Genomic DNA, 21,905 nt, shown 5'->3' on the forward strand with positions numbered 1-21,905 from the left:
AGAGGCCCAAAACACTGCACTTCCACAAGTGTCCACTTGAGGCTGGCACCAAAAGTAAGTCAATCCCCACAGACCTCTATATTTTTAACATGTGCAGTAAAGTTTACAGCCTTGGACTGAAATGTCATATCCAATAAGTGTTATTTCAGATCACCAACTTCCTCCTTGCCCATATTTGGTTTAACCATGCTGATTCAAGCAACACCATGGCGTCTACTCAGGAAAACTGGTGCATGGCTGTCACTGTCAGTTTGAAACACACTGTGTTGCAACTGATCACTGAACAATGTTGCCATCAGCAGAATCCAGAATAATAAACAGTAGTAAAAGCAAAATGCAAAAAGATATTTAAAACCCAATGGATGCATATGGCTTAGCTTTGCAGGAGGGTTAGGTAAAGAGATCATAACTTACCTGTGGTGGTGTCAGTGGTGGATTACCAGGATCCAGTCACATGAAAAGAGAAAAGACAAGCACAACATGAGTTTACTGCACTGCACTGAATTGTGGCAATTTCTGTGTCTGGTGCATAACCCCATTTACTTCAGTCACATGATCACTCAAAGTTATTTATTTCACAGGATGGTCAGCTCTGTCAAACCAGGCCAGGCTGTACCATCAAGTCGTACAATTCACTTTACAACAAGTTCTGTTTGATGCTATCTTTGCTAGGACCCAAATCAGCAAAGAAGTTTATATTTTAACAGAACAGCCCATTTCGTTGTATCACCCTCAAATATCTAGTATTGGTTAGTGTGTAATCCTTGTGCAGCTCCTTTGCAACATTTGTTAATAGACAACCACACACTGAATAGATCAGAGGTGTCAAACTCAAATTGAGGGAGGGAGCCACTCCGGACCTTGTTTTCCTATGAAGGGGCTGGTGTTTTTTTTTTTTTGGTGGGGGTTGGGCGGGCAGGGGCATGTTACACTGTGACTTTCTCTCTCTCTTTTTTAGTAACCCTAAACATGATGTATTGGATTAGATCTCGCAGTTATCACTCACTATTATTGGTACTTACCACAAAACTGACCTTATGAAGAAAATATTTTGCTAACATGTTAGCCTCCTCTGTAGCCGTGTGCCTTGTTTTTCCTCTCTTCTCCTTGATCTTTCTGTTCTCTGTATTTAGTCGAGTAATTGTGCTTGAGATTATTTTCCTTTAGGACGGCGAGTGTTTTTTTTCCACACACCAAGCAGCTTTGTTTCCACCTAACTTCCTAAAATATACTGCTGTGTCCATCTTTTAAAACTGTGTTCACCATTCACTTGCCTTTTTCGGCTTGAAACACCTTTATTGTTCACAGCTGTACAACAACTGAGCAGGAGGCGCCTACCTTTGATCTTTGCCGTTACGTTTGCTGCACAAAATAAATCATTTTTGTTAAAAGTGGAATGTTGTGTATATGAAAAATGAAAATAATACATCCCGCCCCAAAAAAGGACATTTGGGACATTGTGGTGTGGGCCAGATGGAACATTGCAGCAGGCTGGATTTGGCCCGCGGGCCTTCAGTTTGACACATGTGGAATAGTATCTCTGTTAATATGTAGCTGGCAAAGAGAAGCACAGTGAAAGAACCGTATGTCCGCACCAAGATGGCACACAAGACAATTTTGCTGATGACATTTAAATACAGATCAAACGCCACATTGGAAATGACAGATGTCCCTGTCCAATAGAATACAATAGAGTACCAGGCGGTGTAGTCTGATCATTGATAAGGACATAAAAGATAATAGAAACACCACCAACAAATCTGGTAGGTGCATTATCAGAAAGTGAGGGAATAAAAATAGCCTTATCGGGTACATATTCAAAGCAGGGCTTGAATCACACAAGCACCTACCTGTGATTTTCAAACAAATAGGGCTCCATTTAATGTTATCTTACACACACAGGTTGAGCTAAAGGACAGAAACTGCCAGGAGCAACAATAGGGTTGGAAGAGCCACTTGAGCTTTGTTTGTCTTGTTGATACCCGAGATTAAATGCAGAGACTGTTTTAATCCACACAAGCACACGACTGTTATTAGCTGAGTTCTCCTGTGGCACTATGGCAAAGGCCTTCTCTCTACTGTTAGCAACAGCGTGGAGGCGCATTTCCAGAAACATCAGAATGTTCCATTATGGAAAGTTTTATCTACCAAAAACAAAACTTAAAAGTGATTTGTTCTGGGAAAGCAGAAGTTAGGATCACATTCCAAAATCACAAGCCCCCTGATAAATCATGTCCAATGTGACTGGTCTGTAATTTGAAAAGGCTAAATTCTTGTGCTTGTATTCTCCCATATGATTAGATGGGGAGAGCAGTCCCCAGTTGATCGTAATATGGCTGAGTACATGACTAAACACATGACAGTAATGTGGGCTGTCTTTTATATTCTTGTAGTTGTGGTTACCCGCTCCATCGGATTAATATATCATCATCGCTACAACAGTGTTAAGTGCAGTCATTTAAGCAGCCCTGCTATAGCAGTACTCCTGTTTACGTTTACAAAGCATTGAGGTTAAGAGAATGGCACTGATTATCTGGTTGCCATGGCATCCATCATTGGGTGGGATATATTAGGCAACAAGTAAATATTTTGTCCTAAAAGTTTATGTTTAGAGCAGAAAATGGGCTGAAGAAAAAGCCAGTTCTTTCTCAAGTTCTTTATAACTTGTCAATACACAGAAAATATTGTTTGGGCAAACAGTTTAGTTTTGACAAAATTTTAAATTGAGACTAAGTGGTTTCAGGAAAATATATCAAATGGTGCATTTAAAGACTATGGGAAAGTTTGGTTGGGAAAAAGCAGACATTTCAAAATGCGTAGTGAACTGCCTTTATGTCATCCTGTCATCCTGTTGACAGCTGTGACAGCTTCAACATGTACACTATGTTGGACTGTGCTGGAAATAAGGAAGTTCATCCACATTAAGAACCTGTTTTCGAAGAGTGCCTGGAAGGAAGGCACCATCCATCAGTTTTCATCAAATGCAGTTCACACGGCTAACAAAACCAGATTACTGATAGCAATGATTGCCATGTTTTATAAAGGGTCAATAGGCTCGCCTTGGCGAGATAGTTAGCTTGTCATGTAGCTATCATAAAACATTCACCCGATCTAAGTGGCTTCTGCAGCAGGAGAGGGGGCAGCAAAGTTAGAAGTATCCATCTTCATTCTTAGAAATAACTATCAACTGCTATTAATTGTGTAATTTATAATCCAATTCATTAATCATCTACACATTAATCAAATATAAAAAACAGTTGTCAGGTGCAGCCCCAGTGGCAATTAAAACATACCTTTGACACAAACCAGGTCAGATTGTCACATTCAAGAAACAACAAAGATTGATCATATTTATGTTTCAAACTTTTAAAAAGGAAATAAAAAAATACAATAGCTAAAAGAAACACTAATCCTGGCTTCTGTGGCTTGAGGATTCTCTAGGCAGACATAAAAGAAGCTTCATACTGCCTTGTGATTGGGGCGAAATTGCAAATGTGTGTTTCACTGACACACCGCTACCCTCAACCTCTATAACAGACATTTGATTGATTTTTATACTATGAGTGGAATTGACTAAAGTGAAATGATGTGTTTGGTTGGATTTTGCACTATAGATAATAGCGTCTAGTGGAAGCTCTGGTCAATGTGTCTGGAACTAGTCCAAATTACATGTTCCAGGAAGTCCTACACAAGAAAGGGCCAAATAACAGGCTAAGAAAAATAAAAGGTCATCTGGATGCAGGACAGGGCTGAAGCTTTTACTTAAGAATCTCTGTACCGGCGCCCTGCCTGGCTTTTATATTGGAAAAACACTAATTCTGGCTGCTGTGTGTGTGTGTGCTTTTCTGGGAACTGCTGCACAGTTTGCTCTCCTTGCTGAACTTTAAATTTGTATGCTGCACAGTAACCTCTGTGATCAACAGCAGTGTTTTCCAATCCGCAGGGGTTCCTCTTAGAGAAATGTCAAAGAACTTTTTTTTTCCTTTTCAGACAAAAATACAACGTGCGGTAGTTGCAGGCTGTTTTGCCAAAATGCCAATTAAAAACAGTCAACCTCGGAGGCGGAATACGTGTAGAGCGCTCTGCTGACCACAGCCTTGTTTGATACTTTGTTGGCAGCTCGTTCATTAGCATTACTGCTGTGTCACTGTTTTGCTGTGCAGTGATCCAATGTATTCAATAAGAAACAATTAAAGGAATAGTTTGCATGAAAAACAGAAACTGTCCAATCAAGGTTGACGCATTATTTTCATATTAATATTTCACTCATTTAATTACAGTGCTGTGTAAACAGTCAGTCTGTCACACAGTTGACACAATTATTTTTCACTGAGCTTCATAGTAGCAGCTGGCTGGAAGTGGTAAGACTGCTAAGAATCAATTTGGCAATTAAGTACTACATATACAATCAAATGTGTGTTTTTTTGCCACAAACTGCAAATTCATGGCCACAGAAAGCTATAATATGAATGCAAAATACTGATTTGTGGCTACAAACTACGTATAAAGTGCATGTACACGGAAATCCTCATTTTAGGCCAGAAACTAGGTATAACAAGCAAACATGTTAGCATGTTCTATATATAAATCGATCTGTTTCTGTTGCTTAAGGCTGACTAAAATGTGGATGACCTACACGTTTACTTACTGCCAGTTGCAGCAACTTTCTAGTCTTTCACATGAGTTAATGGCAGTTACTACATGGTGAATTTGGCTATGGTTATTTTTCACTTCCCAGTGTCCACTTGTGGCATCATATTTTGAAAATCAACTAGATTCTCTCTGCTGTTTTGGTTCCTGACTTCCTGCCTGCTTAATTAGGTGCATATTGGCGCAGCTCGGCTATGATGGAGCACCAAAATAGACTCAGCTTTTTGTTGCGGAGCAAATCAGTGGGTTACTTTTGGGACGGCAGGTCTGGTGGGACCACAGTCATTGACTAGAGTGGCAGCGAACACAGCAGTGAACAGCGCGACCACAATGCATCATAAACACGCCCTGTGGGACTCAGGGGTTGCAGTGTCACCAGTTTCACCTCGCAGCTTCAGTAGCATTTGCTGGTGAGATTACTGCAACTCATCTGGAAATGGTACTTTCTCAATTTGGGGAATTTCTAATCCACTTGATTTGGTACAAACAAAAAAAAGAAGGAAGTGACCTGATTTTGGTTTTTCTACTCCTAACAAGAGTGAAATTATTGTTATAAGTATTGCAAGTAAGTAAATAAATAATCAGATTTTCCTTTATTTTGGTTTAAAAAAAATCTTATTTTTAGTCCATATTCCAATCCAATCCAATCCATCTTTATTTATAGAGCACCTTTTAAAAGACAACAGGGTCAGCCAAAGTGCTGTACACAGCCTACCAAGCATAGAATAATTGACTAATAAAATAGAATAAAATGAAATAAAATAAATATAAGTTGATAAAACATAGGAATATACAACCATACAATAAAAGCACCAGTCAGGGGTAAGAACAATAAAACAAGTAAAAGTCAACAACTCAAACAGAGTTAAAAGCCAGAGTAAAAAGATATGTTTTAAGTGATGACTTAAAAACCATAAAAGAATCCGTCTGTCTAAGGTGCAAAGGCAGTTTGTTCCACAGTTTCGGACCTGCGACAGAGAAGGAACGGTCCCCCCTGCGTTTTCTCTGTGTTTTTGGGACGACCAGGAGAGACTGGTCAGCTGACCTTAGAGAGCTCTTACAAACATTCTACCAATATTACAGAAAGATTTCATATTCCAAAATGAATAAAGTATGTGATCAGTATCGTATTGTCTACCATGGTCAAACAACATTGTGTTTGAATCAGCTGATTTATTTTTAGCTCTTACAAACATTCTACCAATTTTGTTGCCACAATAAAGTATGTTATGGCCAGGATGTGTGACTTATTTTTTTTCCTGTCATGCTCAATAAAAAAAAAAAATCTATTTACATTTAGAGGTTTCATGTTTCTGATGGGGTGATCCTGTGTATTTCTTCTAGTCATACCACTAATAATTCTGATTTCCATTGTATTGCATCTAAATGAGCCCTGAAACTAAACACCAAGTCTGTCTGGTCCATCTGCTCTCAATGCATGTGATCGCCTATACACAAAGAACCATAAACAGCCTTTGATACATTCACTGTCATGGCCATTTTAAAACATCTGAGCACAAAGCCAATTAAACCACATGCAAACAAACCCCAGATCCAAGTTTTATTTAATTTTTTTAGCACATTCCTATGAAAACCAATAAATCTTTGCAGTTCCCAATGTTTGTTTTAGGCTCAGATTTTCTTTCTTTCTTTCTTTTTTTAAACCTAAGGAGATCTCAAGGCAGGGCTTACAAAAGCCTAGCTCTAATTGCAGCTACTAGGAGAAAGTATGAGACAAAATCTGCTTTACTCTCAACATTAACAGCAGTTGGAGGGCCTTGGCAGAAGCACTAAAGCCTTTTGTTTACTTCTAAACCATTTCCTCCAAATCAGGCTGAATCATCTGATTACTTAGATGTCTGTAAATCTAATTAGCCTTATGTCTTCTCTGAAAGTCCTGCTGTGAAGACACAACACTGACATTTTCTTTCAACACAAGAGCGCAACTCAGGTTTACCGAAGAGGATGACAGTGTAAAGAAAAAGATATCTTCCTGCTCCAAGCTGCCTTGACAATGTTCCTTTTCATTCCTTTGTAGCTGAAACAAACACTCCTTTCATAATTTACATAAACTGCATTTTGAATTCATTGTGTCACATCAGCTATTTCATAAAAAGTAACAGCCGCTGTTGACATTTCCTTTGCTCTTCATGCACAGAAACACACACACCGATGCACAACAGACTGGCATATGGTATATAGAGAACAGGAAGAGGGAAGAGAAGTGAGACAGGAACTGAGAGCAGAGAAAATACATTGTATCTATATGACCAAGTGTGCTTACACTTAGAAGGGTATATGATTTATGTCTCAGCAGTGAGGGGGAATTCACACATTAACCGGCACACTAAAATACAGATAACAATAGTGCAAGCTTTCCATGGCACCACCTTGGATTTGTCAACAACAGGAACAGTCATCCAGTCTAGAGACACGGCTTCCTTTCTGCTTAGCCATGTGTGTTAAACTTCCTTCTGAGTGTTGAAAGGGTGACAAGAAGTGGGATGGAAAGCAGCATGAATTAACTGCATGTCATTTGTTATGTGTATTATTACATCAGAAATGTGAAGTAATGCCGTCAGCGATGCCTTCCACACCGGTTGACCAAAAGCTCATCCGCTGCTCAAGATCTAAGAAAATATTGAACAGCAGCAGATGGAGATGCTGCGTTTGTGGTAAAACTTTACTTTTATAAAATGTTGAATTGCTGAAGCCTCCTTTTAACATCTAAAAACTGCAACAGAGGTCAATTTAAGTGTGTTGGAAATTCCTCTCAGTGTTAGCATAAATGTATGCTTTGAAATAAAGCTTGTGGATATGTCTCTGCCTAAACCAGTCTCTTTAAATGGAGTCACTCTGCTTTTTTGTGTGTTAACTCAAAGAAAAGGTTTAAGTGGATTCATACTGACTTCAAACAGCATAGCTAAAACCTCCACCACCGCACCCCCCCAACTCAACAGATCTGACTTTTCTTTATGTTTTCTTTTCTGCTTACATCATGTTGCTGGAGCATAACTGCCAAAAGTTCAGGGCACCTTTAGACAATGTCTGTTGCACAGTAGAACTCAAACAACATGATGCTTTTTGATTTTTTTTGGCAGTGGGGCATCCAAGGGGCCTGTTTTGTGTCCTGTAGCCCAGCCACACATACTGCTGAAGTAACATCTTGAATATTTTATGGGTACTGTCAGCAGGTTGGGTCTTTCCTAGGGCCAACTGGAGGGTAATGCAGTGCTTTTTAACAAAAACAAAATGCCCAAAATAAGCCTTGGTACAACTTCTCCTAAACTTTCTGTATGTTTTTAACACAACACAACTGCCTGTTAAGATTTTGGATACAAGTAAAGGAACTACAGATGTACTGGCACCAATATTGTAAAAATTCCTCTAATACTGCCTTAAATGTAGGTATCATATCTATGACCCAATACTTTGATTTTGCAGTATGTAACACAAGGTTCGATAGAATTTTCTGGGATAAAATAAAGGAATTGTGATTCTGATATGTTTTCAGAAATTGCTTCTTCTTCACTAGACTAAAACAGTTGTTGTCATGGCAGCAGAACACATCTTGTGCTAGCTATTGTTTTTATTTATAATTGGCACAGACTCCAATCAGATGTAGGGCCCTATCCACATGCAGTCGTTAAATACTCAAAAGGTAAAGGTGTATAAATAATGATGGTGCGCAACATCCCTGTTTTTAATGTAGTTATTCAAGTTGATTTATAAATAGTTGAGGCTTGTGAGAACCTATCAATCGGACATTGATCACTGAAATCAGCGATCACTAAAATCTTGGATACACCAGTGCATTCTGTGTCGGCCTCAAAGAGAAGAGTTGTTGGCAGGGATTTAATAGTATAGACATAAGTATTAGCATACTATTTCCGCATTCTTTATCAAAATGACACCAACTAGATATTGAGAGCACTGTGTGCTTACTTTTATTTTTAATGCTTTAAATACTTATTTGTTGGGTAACTGTACTTATTGTTCAAGCTTCATTACTTCTTCCACCACTGCTTGTTTTCCAACTGTGTATATGACAATAAACGTGTCAGTTGTATGAGGGACACGCCCATTTCCATGAACATTACCGACTCGTTATCATCCCTCCTTCAGACAAACAGATATTTGGCCAAACGAGCAAAACTGTGAAATCCTGAAAAGTAACAAATCTTCCATTTCTGCCATTGTTCAGCAGCGAAATGTCTTCAAAAACTGTGTGTGCGTGACGCACACTGCACTGGGAGGCCATATGAGGAGTTCTGCACACATGTTTCTTGCAAAATATGAATAGTCTGAACCGAAACTAACTTATTTTTGTTCCTGTCACCTCCGGGACACAAACAGATTTCCCTGTTCTTGTGGAGTATAACAAGCTTAAGATCTGCTGTCTGTCTGCTGCAGCAGTGGTGGTGCTAGTGGCACTGGTTTGCTGCTGAGGTGGTGCAACGTTTGTGTTCATAGCTGACCTAGGGCTTCATTGATTTGAACGATTAATTACCTCTTTAGGACAATTCGTTTTTCATGAAAATCGCCGATGCACCCCGCTGTGCTCCAAAAGTTAAAAGTGGGCTCAGTCCTCTCCCACCTGTATCTGACATAGACTTAACAGAGTTGACTTAAACAACATGGAAGCCGGCAGGGAAGAGCTCGCCCCAAAATTATATTATCATCCATTAAGCAGCCTCTCTCTTCACTTGATGCCCGCAGGCTGCCCTATGACACAGACTTGACTAGTTGCCCATTTCTGGTTACAGGTATGCTGAACATTTAATTACACATTGTCACATTTTAACTTCAAGATGTTTTCTTTGATTTCAACACCTCCAACAGAGCCATGCAGCTCTGTCTCCCAAGTGGGAGACATCCACTAAAAAGCCTGCACTGAGAGAATCACTTTTAACAAACATGTTTTTAAGAAAGTGGAAAAACAATCGATTAAAATCATAAATCAGGTTTTATGTGGAAAAATTAAGAGATTTTATCTTTAAGTCACATTGCCCAGCCCTAAGCTGACCTTAAGCTAGCATTTGCTCTGGTCCATGTAGCATCACAGAACAACGATATGGGAAGCTGCTCCTGCAATTTCGCTGCTGGTGACTGGTGGATTGTCTTGGTGGTAAGGTTAGGTTTTTTTGCACGCACTGCAAAACTAATGCACAAAGAACATACATGACATGGTCTCCGATTTCCAGTTTATTTGCCGATATTCCAGATACTGACCTCTCCATGTGAGAGATCTGTCATTAAATTAATAGGTTATTAAACATGATGTTGTCACTGTTGTGCTACATCATATTGATCCCAGTGCTGCATGAAGTTGAAGGTTTGTAAAACTGAGAGAAAATCTATCTAAACATCACGACCTGTCAATGTTTTTTCAAAACCCAGATCATAGTCATTAATTAACTAAAAGTGTCTGCTCTGGATAGTAGCTGAAACACTTCATCTCTCAGTACAGAGTTTACAACATAATAAAAGGAAGCAGTGAAAAGTAAAACATACTCATATTGGACACCAGCACTGACATTAACTAACTAGCTATATCTGATGGAGGTGAATACATTACCCAATGTATTGTTTTCTACATTACAATACATTATGCATCAGCATGTGCAGCATGACCAGTAGACCTGACCCCTGACAAACATATAGAGCAACAGCATGGTGTGAACCCAAGAGTCAATTTTACACTTGCTACACCAGATCAACAGATTTTTGCAAAGGAAATAATATTGGATCAGTATCAGCTAACACGCAACACTCAGGTCTAGGGGTCGAGACTCAAAAAAGTTGCATCAGTGCATTTTCTACTGCATACATGCACAATAGAATATACTTTATTAATCCCTTTGGAAGGTCCCTCAGGGAAATTCGGGTACCAGCAGCAATACAAAACCGACAGTCAGATCAAGAGTTAAATACAATAAAATAGAACATAGTACAGTAAAAATAAAAGATAAGAGAGATTATGTACAAACATTGCACACCAGCATAGATGGAAATGTAATATAGTGCAGTAAAAGTAAAGGAATTATGTACAAACATTGCACACTAGCATAGATGGTACAGATGGATTATTGCACATATAAATTATTGCACGTGTGTTGTATGAGGCAGGCTGTACTCCTCCCTCCTGCCAAAAGCAGAGTTGTAAAGTCTGATGGATCGGGGGACATTTTAAGTTAAAGATCAAAGTAAACACTCCTGTCAATGTCTTTTAAGGTTAATTGCCCATGTGTAGTAATACCAGCGTTCACACATCTAGTGGGAGGTATCCATGGTATCAGATCAGTACTTGTGATAGGAGAGAGATGAACACATAAAAAAGCCTGGCACCTTACACCTTACAAAGTGTGTTACATGTTACCTTCAGTATTCAAACTACAAATAACAACTGATCCAGTTACTGAACAATCTCTGGGTACACTGTCAAGACTATGTAAAGTAGACAAGTATGTAAAGTAAGTACCGTAAAGACACCCAGCTACTATGTTTTTGTGGGGCCTGCGTTTCTGAGTTCAATGTGAATTTCTCCTGTGGGAGACTAATACAGGATTATCTTAGTCATTTAAGCATTTAAAAAGTCTGATGAAGTGTGGTCAGGTCAGGACAGGCAAGTCCTGCCACAACAAAGTGGGAACACTTTGTTAAAACAGAAGCTGATAAATGCAAGTTATTATCCTCAACCTCAGTATATGCTCTAAAGCCGTAACAATTAGTTAATAAGTGGAAGTTTGGGACTACTAGTCTTGAAAAAGCAACATTTTCCACTGGTTTGTCCATAAAAACTGGTTTGTCAAAATACAATGGCTGATTGATTATGGACAATCAATCAATAATGCAATCAATCATCAGATCGAGTACACTGCAGCATTAGGATTTCCACTTTTACAACTAAAAACAGTCCAGCATGATTTTGTGTATTTACTTTTGGTGACGTGCTGCATTTAGAGCCATTGTTGCCACCATACAAAGCGCCAACACAGAGTGATCAAAATGTTTTACTCATTATGCCACAATCCTGAGCTAAAACAGGATACAATAGCATGACAAATATTATAATTTCTACTAGACAGTTGATCTATTACAGACCAGCACACTATTCTTTTAAGTGTAACTTGTGAAATTAAAAAGACTCTAAACGAGCAACTTTTAAGATTACATTACGTGTTTTTGGATGGTGTCCCCCAAAACAGGCAAAGCTACTGTCGTGGCTGAGCATAAAAAGGTTTTTCTGGTCTAAGTAATTGTAATTTGAACGATGTTTCAACAAAATTTAATGATCTCCATCTTCAGCAAACATTCCTCAAGTTAAGATTATATAGTCAAAATAGGGGTGTATTCTTTTAACCGACTCGGCATGTGCAAACAGATTATAGGTTAGATTGTCTGAATACCCTTTTGCCTGAATACCAGGCAACAACCAGTAAACACCATCAGACATCTGGATAACACCTTATTCTCTCTCTGTGAACCATGGTCCTTTTGGGCGGGCAGGAGTGAGGGTACCAATACAGAGACAACCTAGAAGTAAGCCCTGCTGCGGAGTACGCACAGCCTCAGAGAGGAAGAGCACGAGTGGCTGAGGCGCCCAGCCAAAACAAAGCTGGAGTGGTTTCAAGCCTGGGTGTCCTTACATGACCCTGCCAAAGTCTGAACTTGAACTCTATCAAAAACAAACTGTACAGAGACCCAGAGATCAACAAGCCTGCAAGGAAAAAAGCTGCTTAAGTCTAAGTACATAACTCTTATAGAAGCAGACTTCATATTTAAGCTGACCTCTCTTGACCTCCTTAGGGTATCGCTCTAATTTTTCAACATAAGTGGAAACATTGACGGCTGGAGTAGTGGAAGCTCACTCATTTTGGCATTCAGCAACCGGCTCAAGGACACAGCAGTTGTCTGTCCTGCCTGTTGCCGGGGCACAGCCTCTCCAGCATACTCCCAAAACTAAACTACTAATACTATTCTTCCTCTATGCACCTTAATAAAGCAACATCTTATGAAATAGTTGCCATTTGTTCGCGAATGACACATGCATAATAGCTGGAATGTTAATTACAGTGTTAGTCTTTCTTTGTGTGCCCCCCTGACTGGGACACAGTCACTCAGGGATAAAGGTCAGGGAAAATTAAAAGGTCCAGATTTGGAGCAGATGAAAGATGGATTAGATTACATTTTATAAGCCTTGCAAAAAAAAAAAAAAAACAACAACCATAATATGAATAAGTGCATTTACATTAACATTAAGAGATTCTGGTAAGTTTTAAGGGGGGCTATGAGACTGGTCCACCCAGTGACACAAAATGCATCTAAAGAATATAGCTGCTGCTTACTACAAATTACTGTTCATCCATCCATCCATTTTCTGCACCTGCCTTGTCCTGTACTGAGGATTATCCCAGCTTTTAATGGGCAAGAGGCAAGGTACACTCTGTAGTCTATCACACTGAGAGACAAACAACCATTCACATTCATCCCCACAGCTAATTTAGAGTCCCCAGTTAACCTAACATGCACATCCACATGTTTGAGGAAAACCCAAAGAATCTGACGAAAACCCAGACAGGCATGTAAAGAATGTGCAAGATGGAGTTTGTACAGGTTTGGGACCGAGAACCTTCTTGCTGTGAGGTGGTAGTGCTAACCACTGCACCACTGTGTCACCCCTGCAACAAATGACCAAATTATGAGTCGATTATGGTGAAAGTCATCAACATAGAGTGGTAAGCTGCTTGGTACAGCTAATGAAGTTGGTATCTGTGGCAGCTAAGACATTTTACAGAAAAGCTTAGTGCCACACATGGACAGTGGAGTGCTGGATACAAACCTTATGATCCTCAACAAACCATTAAGCTGTAATGGACACACAGCATAGGGCAGTAGGAAGGAAGCTAAAAGGTAGGGATGCACTACACGGATTGGCTAATCCACAGGGACAATCTCTTCCCTTCATTTCTGCAATGTGTGCTACATCATGCATCAGCAGCACTGTGGCATACTGGTAGACCTGACTCACAACAAACACAGAGAGCAACAAAACGGAGTGAGCCAAATATTACTGCAGGCTATTTAAAACCACAATAACAAACTAAGTATGTAGAGTTCTTAGCCACGAAATTAAGTTTTTGACAAAAAAAAAAATCTTAAAGCCAATACAAATTGTAACATCATCTTTTATGCAAAGCTTTGTCTGTGCAATGTCAAGGTGCTTGCTTGTTTTTCCTAACCACAATCCCACAGGTACATGCAGTATTAACACCTTTTATGATGGTGTTTTTTTGTTTGGCTAATGAGCTCATTCAGCCAAAAAGCCATTATTTCTGAGCACATATGGCTGAACTGATACTGACCAACCTAAAAAACTGTGTTTTGCACAGGGTTGTGTTGCCTTTACAAAAGTTAATAAGTTTGAGGCAAAACTGAGAGCTCAGAGCTGCCGGAGCATCTTTAAAATTTCAATCTGTTTTTTATGTCTGACATCTCCACTGCGAAGAAGTTGCTAACACAAGGACGCTTGTTGTCATGATTTAATAAGGCCTATTGCCATGCTCTGTCTTGTCTGTATGCCATGTGAGCAGTTGATTCTGACAGCTGCAGAGTACAGTATGTACAGCCAGCTAGACATCACACCACCCGCCACAGTTTGTCAAGACTTCTGCCTCCTTGTCACTATCACAGTTTTCCACAATTTAGTAGCAGGTTATGCTACTGAAATACTGTATTGTTGGCATACAAAGCTTGAAAAGCTCTACAACTTTAGTGGTTTTTCCTTATTTTCAGTGACGGCACAATAATAAAAGAATACATATGGGATTAATCAGACATGGAAATTACCACCTCAACTAAAACTCTACCTAGTCATCTTTTAATTTGATCATTTGTGTTTCGAGGTAGCAACCAATTGTAGAACTCGTCCGTGCTGGTTCTCGCAAAGAGGCCTAGATATCAACAACTACTTGCACCTCACATCACTGCTTCCCAGAGTTCATATTTCAACAGACAGGGTGAATTGGACTCTCATGGTTGGACTGCTGCAAAGAAACCACAACTGAGGGAGACCAATAAGAAAAGAGAGCAGCTCAAGCCAACAAACACAAGGAATGGACATTAGGCCAGTGGAAATCTGGACTTTTGTCCAACGAGTGTTTCCAACTAAAATGAAGGCGACCGGACTAGCTGGAGTTTTAATAAAAGGTCATTCGTGGGTGGTACTAACCTGAAACTCACATGTCTAAAGCCTGATTGTTTGGTCCTGTCTGTCTGCCTTGCATATGGGACATTCGACTTACAAGCCCTCGAATTGCAAGCCCTGGCTCTGGGTTGTCCCCCATATGTCATTAGCCAAGTTGGATGTTACCTAATCTGTCACAGTATTGGTATTAATACTGGCCTGGGCCAAATGCATTCAACTTAGTGTAGAGTTACAGCTATGATAACGCTGTAGGCCAGTCTACACCTGTACCATTATTTCATCACATCTACATGTAAACGATTAGTGATATATCTTAACTACAGTAAAAATATCAGTGAATATTCTATAGAAATACTGTTTAACCCTCTAAAACCTTCTGTCCACCCTATTTTTGGCTACAACATTTCGAGGAATAAAATATCAACCTCATGTTATGTTTTCCAAGCGAGCATGGGCTGACTAGATATTTACCGGTTTGCATTTTACAGCCTCTACAAAGTAGTTTTCTAGTTGATATTATTCTATACATCCACTGTAGGAAGGCTATGGATCAGTCAAAACTTGCTTAATTTTTGTCATGTGACTGATGTCTAATCACTCAAAGCTTTATAACGTTTTTAACTTGTAGAATAAATCTAAGAATAACACTTTTCATGACTTATAAATAACTTAAGGCATACTTTATCTCGACATAGTAAAAAACTGAACTGACAACAGGCCCAAGTTCATCTCACAGACAGCTGCTGCAGCAGGCTCCTGCTGTGTCCAAGCATTCCTGGACAGAGAGTAGTGGCAACAACGTTACCACAGACATTTCAGTCTCATACACAGTATAATCGCAGCATTTTGTGGAACTGCTGTATTGCTCAAAACTTCTAGAGACTGAGGAAAAATGAAGTGGTACTGGTATTTAAATCATCAGATCTACATCAACTTATTGGTTGAATGTGGGTTCACAGGGATGAGATTTCAGTGGTGTTTTGATGGGTAAATCCTGCACCCTCAGGGCATAAAGATAAACTCAAGGCCTTCAAGATAGACAAACGGCAGAGGTTTGTGTTAATTGCTTTGAATACGCAGCCCTTCAGTATGCATATAAACAAAAAGCCTTGACTATATTACAGCATCCTTACTTCTATTGCCTTTAGTACGCATAGCAACACATTGTATGATTCCTAAAAGTGAGGCCAAGATATCTCACTTACAGGCGCCATCTTGGAATCAGTCTCTGTGCTGTAAAAATTCAGAGGTGAAACTGCATAGTCATTGTTCTGCCGATACACTCAATACTGTGTCAAGCACACCAGTCTCTCAGCTTGTTGCATAGATTGGCAGCTCAATTAACTGCTGACTGTGACATTACTTCCTGCTTTTGTAGCCAATACAAACCTACAGCCCGTTTGAACAAATAAATGTGACAAAAACTAGCTAACAAGCCAGGAGTGGAGTGTTAGATTTAAATCAACACCACGGGCTACACTGTGTACTATATGCAAGCAGAACCAAAAAAAAAGCATCCGAAACACAATACAACACAGCGTTTGCAAATCAATTGTACAGACATCAAAGCAACCAAGGAGCCATGAAAAAAACAAAAAACTTGATATCATTTGTTTGTTTGTTTTTTTTTTTTTTTACAGACTTCCTGCCTGGTAGACAAACAAGCCAGACTCTGTAATTCCATTCGTTTTCCACAGATTCCCAATCTGAGCTGCGAGCTGAGCCCTGGTGGTCAGTCCACCACTTGTAATCCTGCCACAGTGACCGATTGACCCACCTTCACTGGATCCCCTTACCTGCACCCTGAAAGTGGAGGCCCCACACGAATGCGATCTAATGTCACCACAATAGGTCAATTTAACACTTTGAAAATGAACAGACACTTGATTTACAGCCATTCAAAGCTGCTACCTGAACGACTACAAGAGAAGACGCCCAACCACCATCCCCTTCCTTGCGAGACCCACTGCTGGGAGGGGGAAGGTCGGCATTTAACTTGTGGCCGTTACTGAATATTGCAAAGTGCAAGATAAATTAATGTAATTGCTGTCATTTCTTTTAGAGGGGAGTTTAGAGGGCAAATTATGCATGATTACCATTATGTAATCATGAATTTCATTGTACTGTAATAGTCCAAGTCATAACTAACTGCTTCCACGTGTGGAAGGGAAGTGGTTATGGTTCATTGATAAGGCAGAGTGAAATAATGAAAAATGGAGGAGATAAAAAAAAGGACAAAAGAGAAAACTGCAAAAACCAAGGGGGAATGTACATATGAAAGCTTTAGAGGAACAATATAATGTTACACAAGCTAACGAAATAATTAACATCACAATAAAGAGTTTTATATGTTTACTTTCACTTCTAATTACTGAAATTGCAGCTTAATTCACTGCATTTATATTTATCTTTTACCAGCTCTTTCAGAGCTTTATTTGAGGGAAACATTTTGCCATTTGGATAACATATGGAGTCCTAGATATTAAGAAAGCTGAAAAATAAACAATATAAATATCACTATGTAAAGTAGTTGAATTATTTATTTGAAATGTTATTTTGAAAAATGAATGACATTTGCAACATTTGCAACAACTTAATACTGGGAATCTCGACTAAATTCATGTCACATATATTTACTATTAACCAGCCTATTAAGTCTTTGGGGGTGGGGGTGGGGGGGGGGGGGGGGCATTTCGCTTTGAGGACATTGTATAGAATCCTGAAGTGTCAAAATACAGTTTTTATAATCAAATATATAATGACACTTTCAGGCTCCAGACCCCTGTTGATGGTGCACTGCAGGACAAAGCGGGTTCAGATGATGGGTGGATAATGACACTTTCTAAAATAATTTCAAATATTTTATTATTTTGAAAAATTAACTCTGGACTTTCTGTAATCAAAATCTGAAGTAGTAGTAACAGAACTAATCCACATGTGCAAGTTCTGGCTCGAGTTCAAGTTTGAAATGTTGAATTAGTCATGTTTTTTTTGTCAGCTTTGATCTTCCACATCAAATTGTATCATAGAAAATACACAACTGCCTTCTTTGTGTTGTGCACAAATTTGGTTTGTTAGGCCTTAATTAGGTGCAATCCAATTCCTCTTAGTACAATACTGTACAATTGATTCCAATACTAATTCATCTCATCCATCGAGCCGGGCCGTAGTGAAGCCATGCTATCCATCCCTCTATGCTATTACGCTATTACGTCTTGCAACACCAGTCTAACCACATTAACAATGCAGCAAATCATTGCACTCGAGATTTCTGTTCTTAAGCGTAAATTAAAATCAGTGCTTTATTTTTTATTTTTTTTAGAACAGTTACAGAACCCCACTTTGTTGAGATAAATTCATACCAGACAACAGAAGGTTTGGAATGTAACAAGATTCTCTAATTGGAACAATAAGGGCTTATACAGCTATGAGCATGTCTGCCTGTACTTGCATGCAAACACACACTTGGCAGCTTGCAGATCCAGCAGCCTCCCAGGCTATAGAGAGCAGAGCAGCAGCAGAGCACTGGCTTTGGCATCTCAACACCATCAGAACTTCTTTGTGGATTTTGAGTTAACATGCTAAATGTATCTCATTGTACTGATTATTGGTGACTTAATATGTGACTATAGAGGAAAGAATTATTCAAATAAGCAAACTCAATCTGATACGCATCCTATGTCATAATATACCTGCACAACATTGTCCACAATTATTATGAAGCATTTTTTTCCCTATATTCTCTTACTTCATGTTGCTGCTAGGAGAGGAAGAGGAGTGCGCTAATTTCTGCACAACTTCTTCAGACACCATTGTTTGTTTACATTTTTCTTGTGAGTCTTTGGCTGCTCTTCCCCAGTGATATCACACGCATTGTGAAATACTGATGAGGGACAGACCTGCAATCTGTCAAGCATCTTAGCCAAGTCACAAATTTTTGCATCTACAATTGCATCTACAATCGCATATAGTACAGCCTTCCATATATAAAAATATGAAAAGGTCCTCAGCACATTGAACTGACAGCCAGTCTGTGATCTGGTTTAAGCGGCAGAAAGGAGCACAAACCTGACTGGCTGCATATGTCAAAACCTATATTTTATAAAATTCACTACAATTGTCTGCTGGATCAAAATGACATACAAATCACAATATGGCAATATACGCTCATGTGTTATGTACGCTTCCTCTGATTTCAGGGTAATGTTGTCTTTGCATTGACCTACTTGCCTCCTGAATCCAAAACCCCTTGAACCTTTTGGTGATGCACCTGTTGTTATGCTATCTTATGCGAGCAGATAGTTAGCCTTGAAGTCTGCAACTTCTTTGCTTACAGCATTCTTACAGCATTTTGTCAGAATTATATGTTATTTCTTATTTTTTTTCTAATAAACCATTATGGCCCAGTTTATGGTCAATGACACTTTTGCATTAATAGCAATTTCCAAACACATTGGAAAAAAAGGACATTTCATGCACTTCCTACAGTGAAACCAAGCAGACACTTAACTATAAATATCCTTCAACTACAGGAAGCTTACCTGTAGAAGTCAGAGTCATGTGGGATTTTTTTGTTTCACACACAGCTGACTTTTGTTTATTTTTTTGTTCCAGCCTGTTCCTTGCTAAATCTTGGTTTGTTTATATGTAGAGATTAATTTACAAAGTTAAGGTGTACAAGTGTTCATTCCTATTCGTTTGAGTTAACACTGAAGGCTGTCATGGTGTCATTCCAAAGAATACTGTGGCTGTGATTATTGTGTCTAAAGAAAAATAAACATGGAAAGGCACCTAAATTAATTCAGTGAAAGTGAAACTGAAGCCTATAACTAACATTTGGAGCCTAAGGTGTTTATTTGGAATATCATCAACAATGTAACAAGTCTAAAATGTGTACTTGAATGCAAACCTTTCTGTCTCACAGGTTTCACAAGTTGTTTGCAGCTGGCTACCTAGCATTTCACCCTGCATAGAAACGACATTAGCATTTTAATGCAGAGGATAAGTAATGTATTATAGATGTAGTATAGTAAAACTATTGTACTGCTGTACTGTGCAATCCCACATCTACACCTAAACAGACGGATAAGCAAATTAGGTTGTTTAAACAAATGCAACACAGCAAGAATCTTACAAACCTTAGGAGGACTACTCAGGTCAAAAAGGGTGTATACACCCACCCATCCATATAATACATAATTAACTAAAAGACTTTATGACTAGTAGAGGTGACTGCAGGAGGTGCGTGGATCAGAAATTGTGCCAAATGGAAAATGGAAAATAATGTTTTCAATGTTTACTTTGGAAGCGGAGCATCAATCACATCAAAATAAGTGCTTTTTAATTTCTCACGTTAAATCTCCAAACTAAAACATCCATCCATCCATCATCTGAACCCACTTTGTCCTGCAGTGCACGGTCACAGGGGGCTGGAGCCTATCCTAGCTATCTACAGGTGAGTGGTGAGGTACACCCATCACAGGGCAACATACACACTCACACCTACGGGCAATTCAGAGTGACCAATTGACCTAACAAGCACATTCTTAGAATGTGGAAGGAAGCCGGAGCACTCACATCGGCACAAGGAGAGTGTGCAAACTCCACACAGAAAGGCCCCAGCCAGAATCTAACCGAGACAGCGACAGTGCTAACCACTGCACCCCCGTGCCGCCCCACCCAAACTAAAACAATTGCACACTAAAACAATTGCACATAATAATGCAACAAATTTCATCTGCACAGTTCATGACGTCCAGCTCACTTCACTCATCTCCCTCCCACGCTGAATTTTACTATGATGTTTCTGCTTTCTTTTATTAGGAGTCAAGACTTGTTATGTAAAATTGTCATTGCAAGGGTGGGGCATCTGTCTTGAAAGCAGTCAGACAAGTTTCAACTCAAACATCAAAGGATATTCCAACCTAATCTGTTCCAGCTACTGTACTGTATATAGGCTGCACATAACCCTTGCCTTGTGAGCCAACACTCTCCACGCACAAGCTCCTGAACACAGGCAAACATGGACGACCTTAAATACCCTCAGCTGACTGATGCTACCTTCAATAACTCCCTTTTTGCATGCTGTAAATATGACTTGTCATGCATTCTATAGTTTAATCATGATTAGCAATGTATTGTTAATGTATTTACTCTTAAACAATATAATATTAAAGCGAATTCATAAACATAATAATTGACATGTTTCATTTTAATTTAAAATGTGATATGTTAGGACTATTTATGTGAGCACAAATGGGGATAAGTTATTTTTATTAGGCTAATATTTAACACTGTTAATAATATCTGCAGTAATAGTGTAAACCACTCCACATTACTTACCTACACCCAGAACTTCCTGGGTCCTTCGTGCTCAACCACCTTTGTGTTTTCTGACAGCCACTGAACGCATCAGTGCATGCTCACGCGGTAACATGTCACAAACCCCCGTCAACTATAGCTACTATAGGTAAAGGTAGAATTTAAGTGTAAATAACTACGCTTATGAATTAATTCTTCCCCTCCACCCCCCGAAATAACGACCCATATGTTGTTACTTGATGCGTTAGAAAATAATTAAGACATCCCTTTTGTACATATTGATAAATATTTAACTCTAAAGTCCAACATTATGAACACTTGGTGCTGTTTGCTTTGCACGCCAGATGTTAATCGAGCGAGTCAATGAAGTTCGGGCTGTGAAAGCGAAAGCAAAGTGGAAATGTTACAATATATCTGACTTTATCTATGCGGCAACGTGAGTCAAAGTAAGCCAGGCAGTGCGGGACTTGCGTTATTGTAAGCTGGTAAGATATGCTTTAGCCTGAAGGGGGGATAACGATAACTCGGGCCCATAAACCGACTCCCTCATGCACTCATAAAAGCTAACCCGGGTACGTGCTGTTCTGTTGCACAAACGGAACTTCGAGCAGAATATATGTCATTTTAAAGCGCCCTCGCTTTTAGTTACGTTAAGCAAACCTCTTAAACAACCTCTAAGTACGCTTATGCATTATTACGAACTAGTGTACAATTCGGCTTCAACAAA

The 21,905-nt window shown here is 39.3% G+C and overlaps 1 protein-coding gene across 3 annotated transcripts in view; it reads right to left on the reverse strand.

Moving 5' to 3' along the window:
- The window catches only part of thrb (thyroid hormone receptor beta), an 86,544-nt gene that overhangs the window by 63,716 nt on the left and 923 nt on the right, over positions 1-21,905 (reverse strand). The window lies entirely within an intron of this gene.

This window comes from Parambassis ranga, chromosome 2, assembly GCF_900634625.1.
Source record: "Parambassis ranga chromosome 2, fParRan2.1, whole genome shotgun sequence".
Classification (NCBI taxonomy): domain Eukaryota; kingdom Metazoa; phylum Chordata; class Actinopteri; family Ambassidae; genus Parambassis; species Parambassis ranga.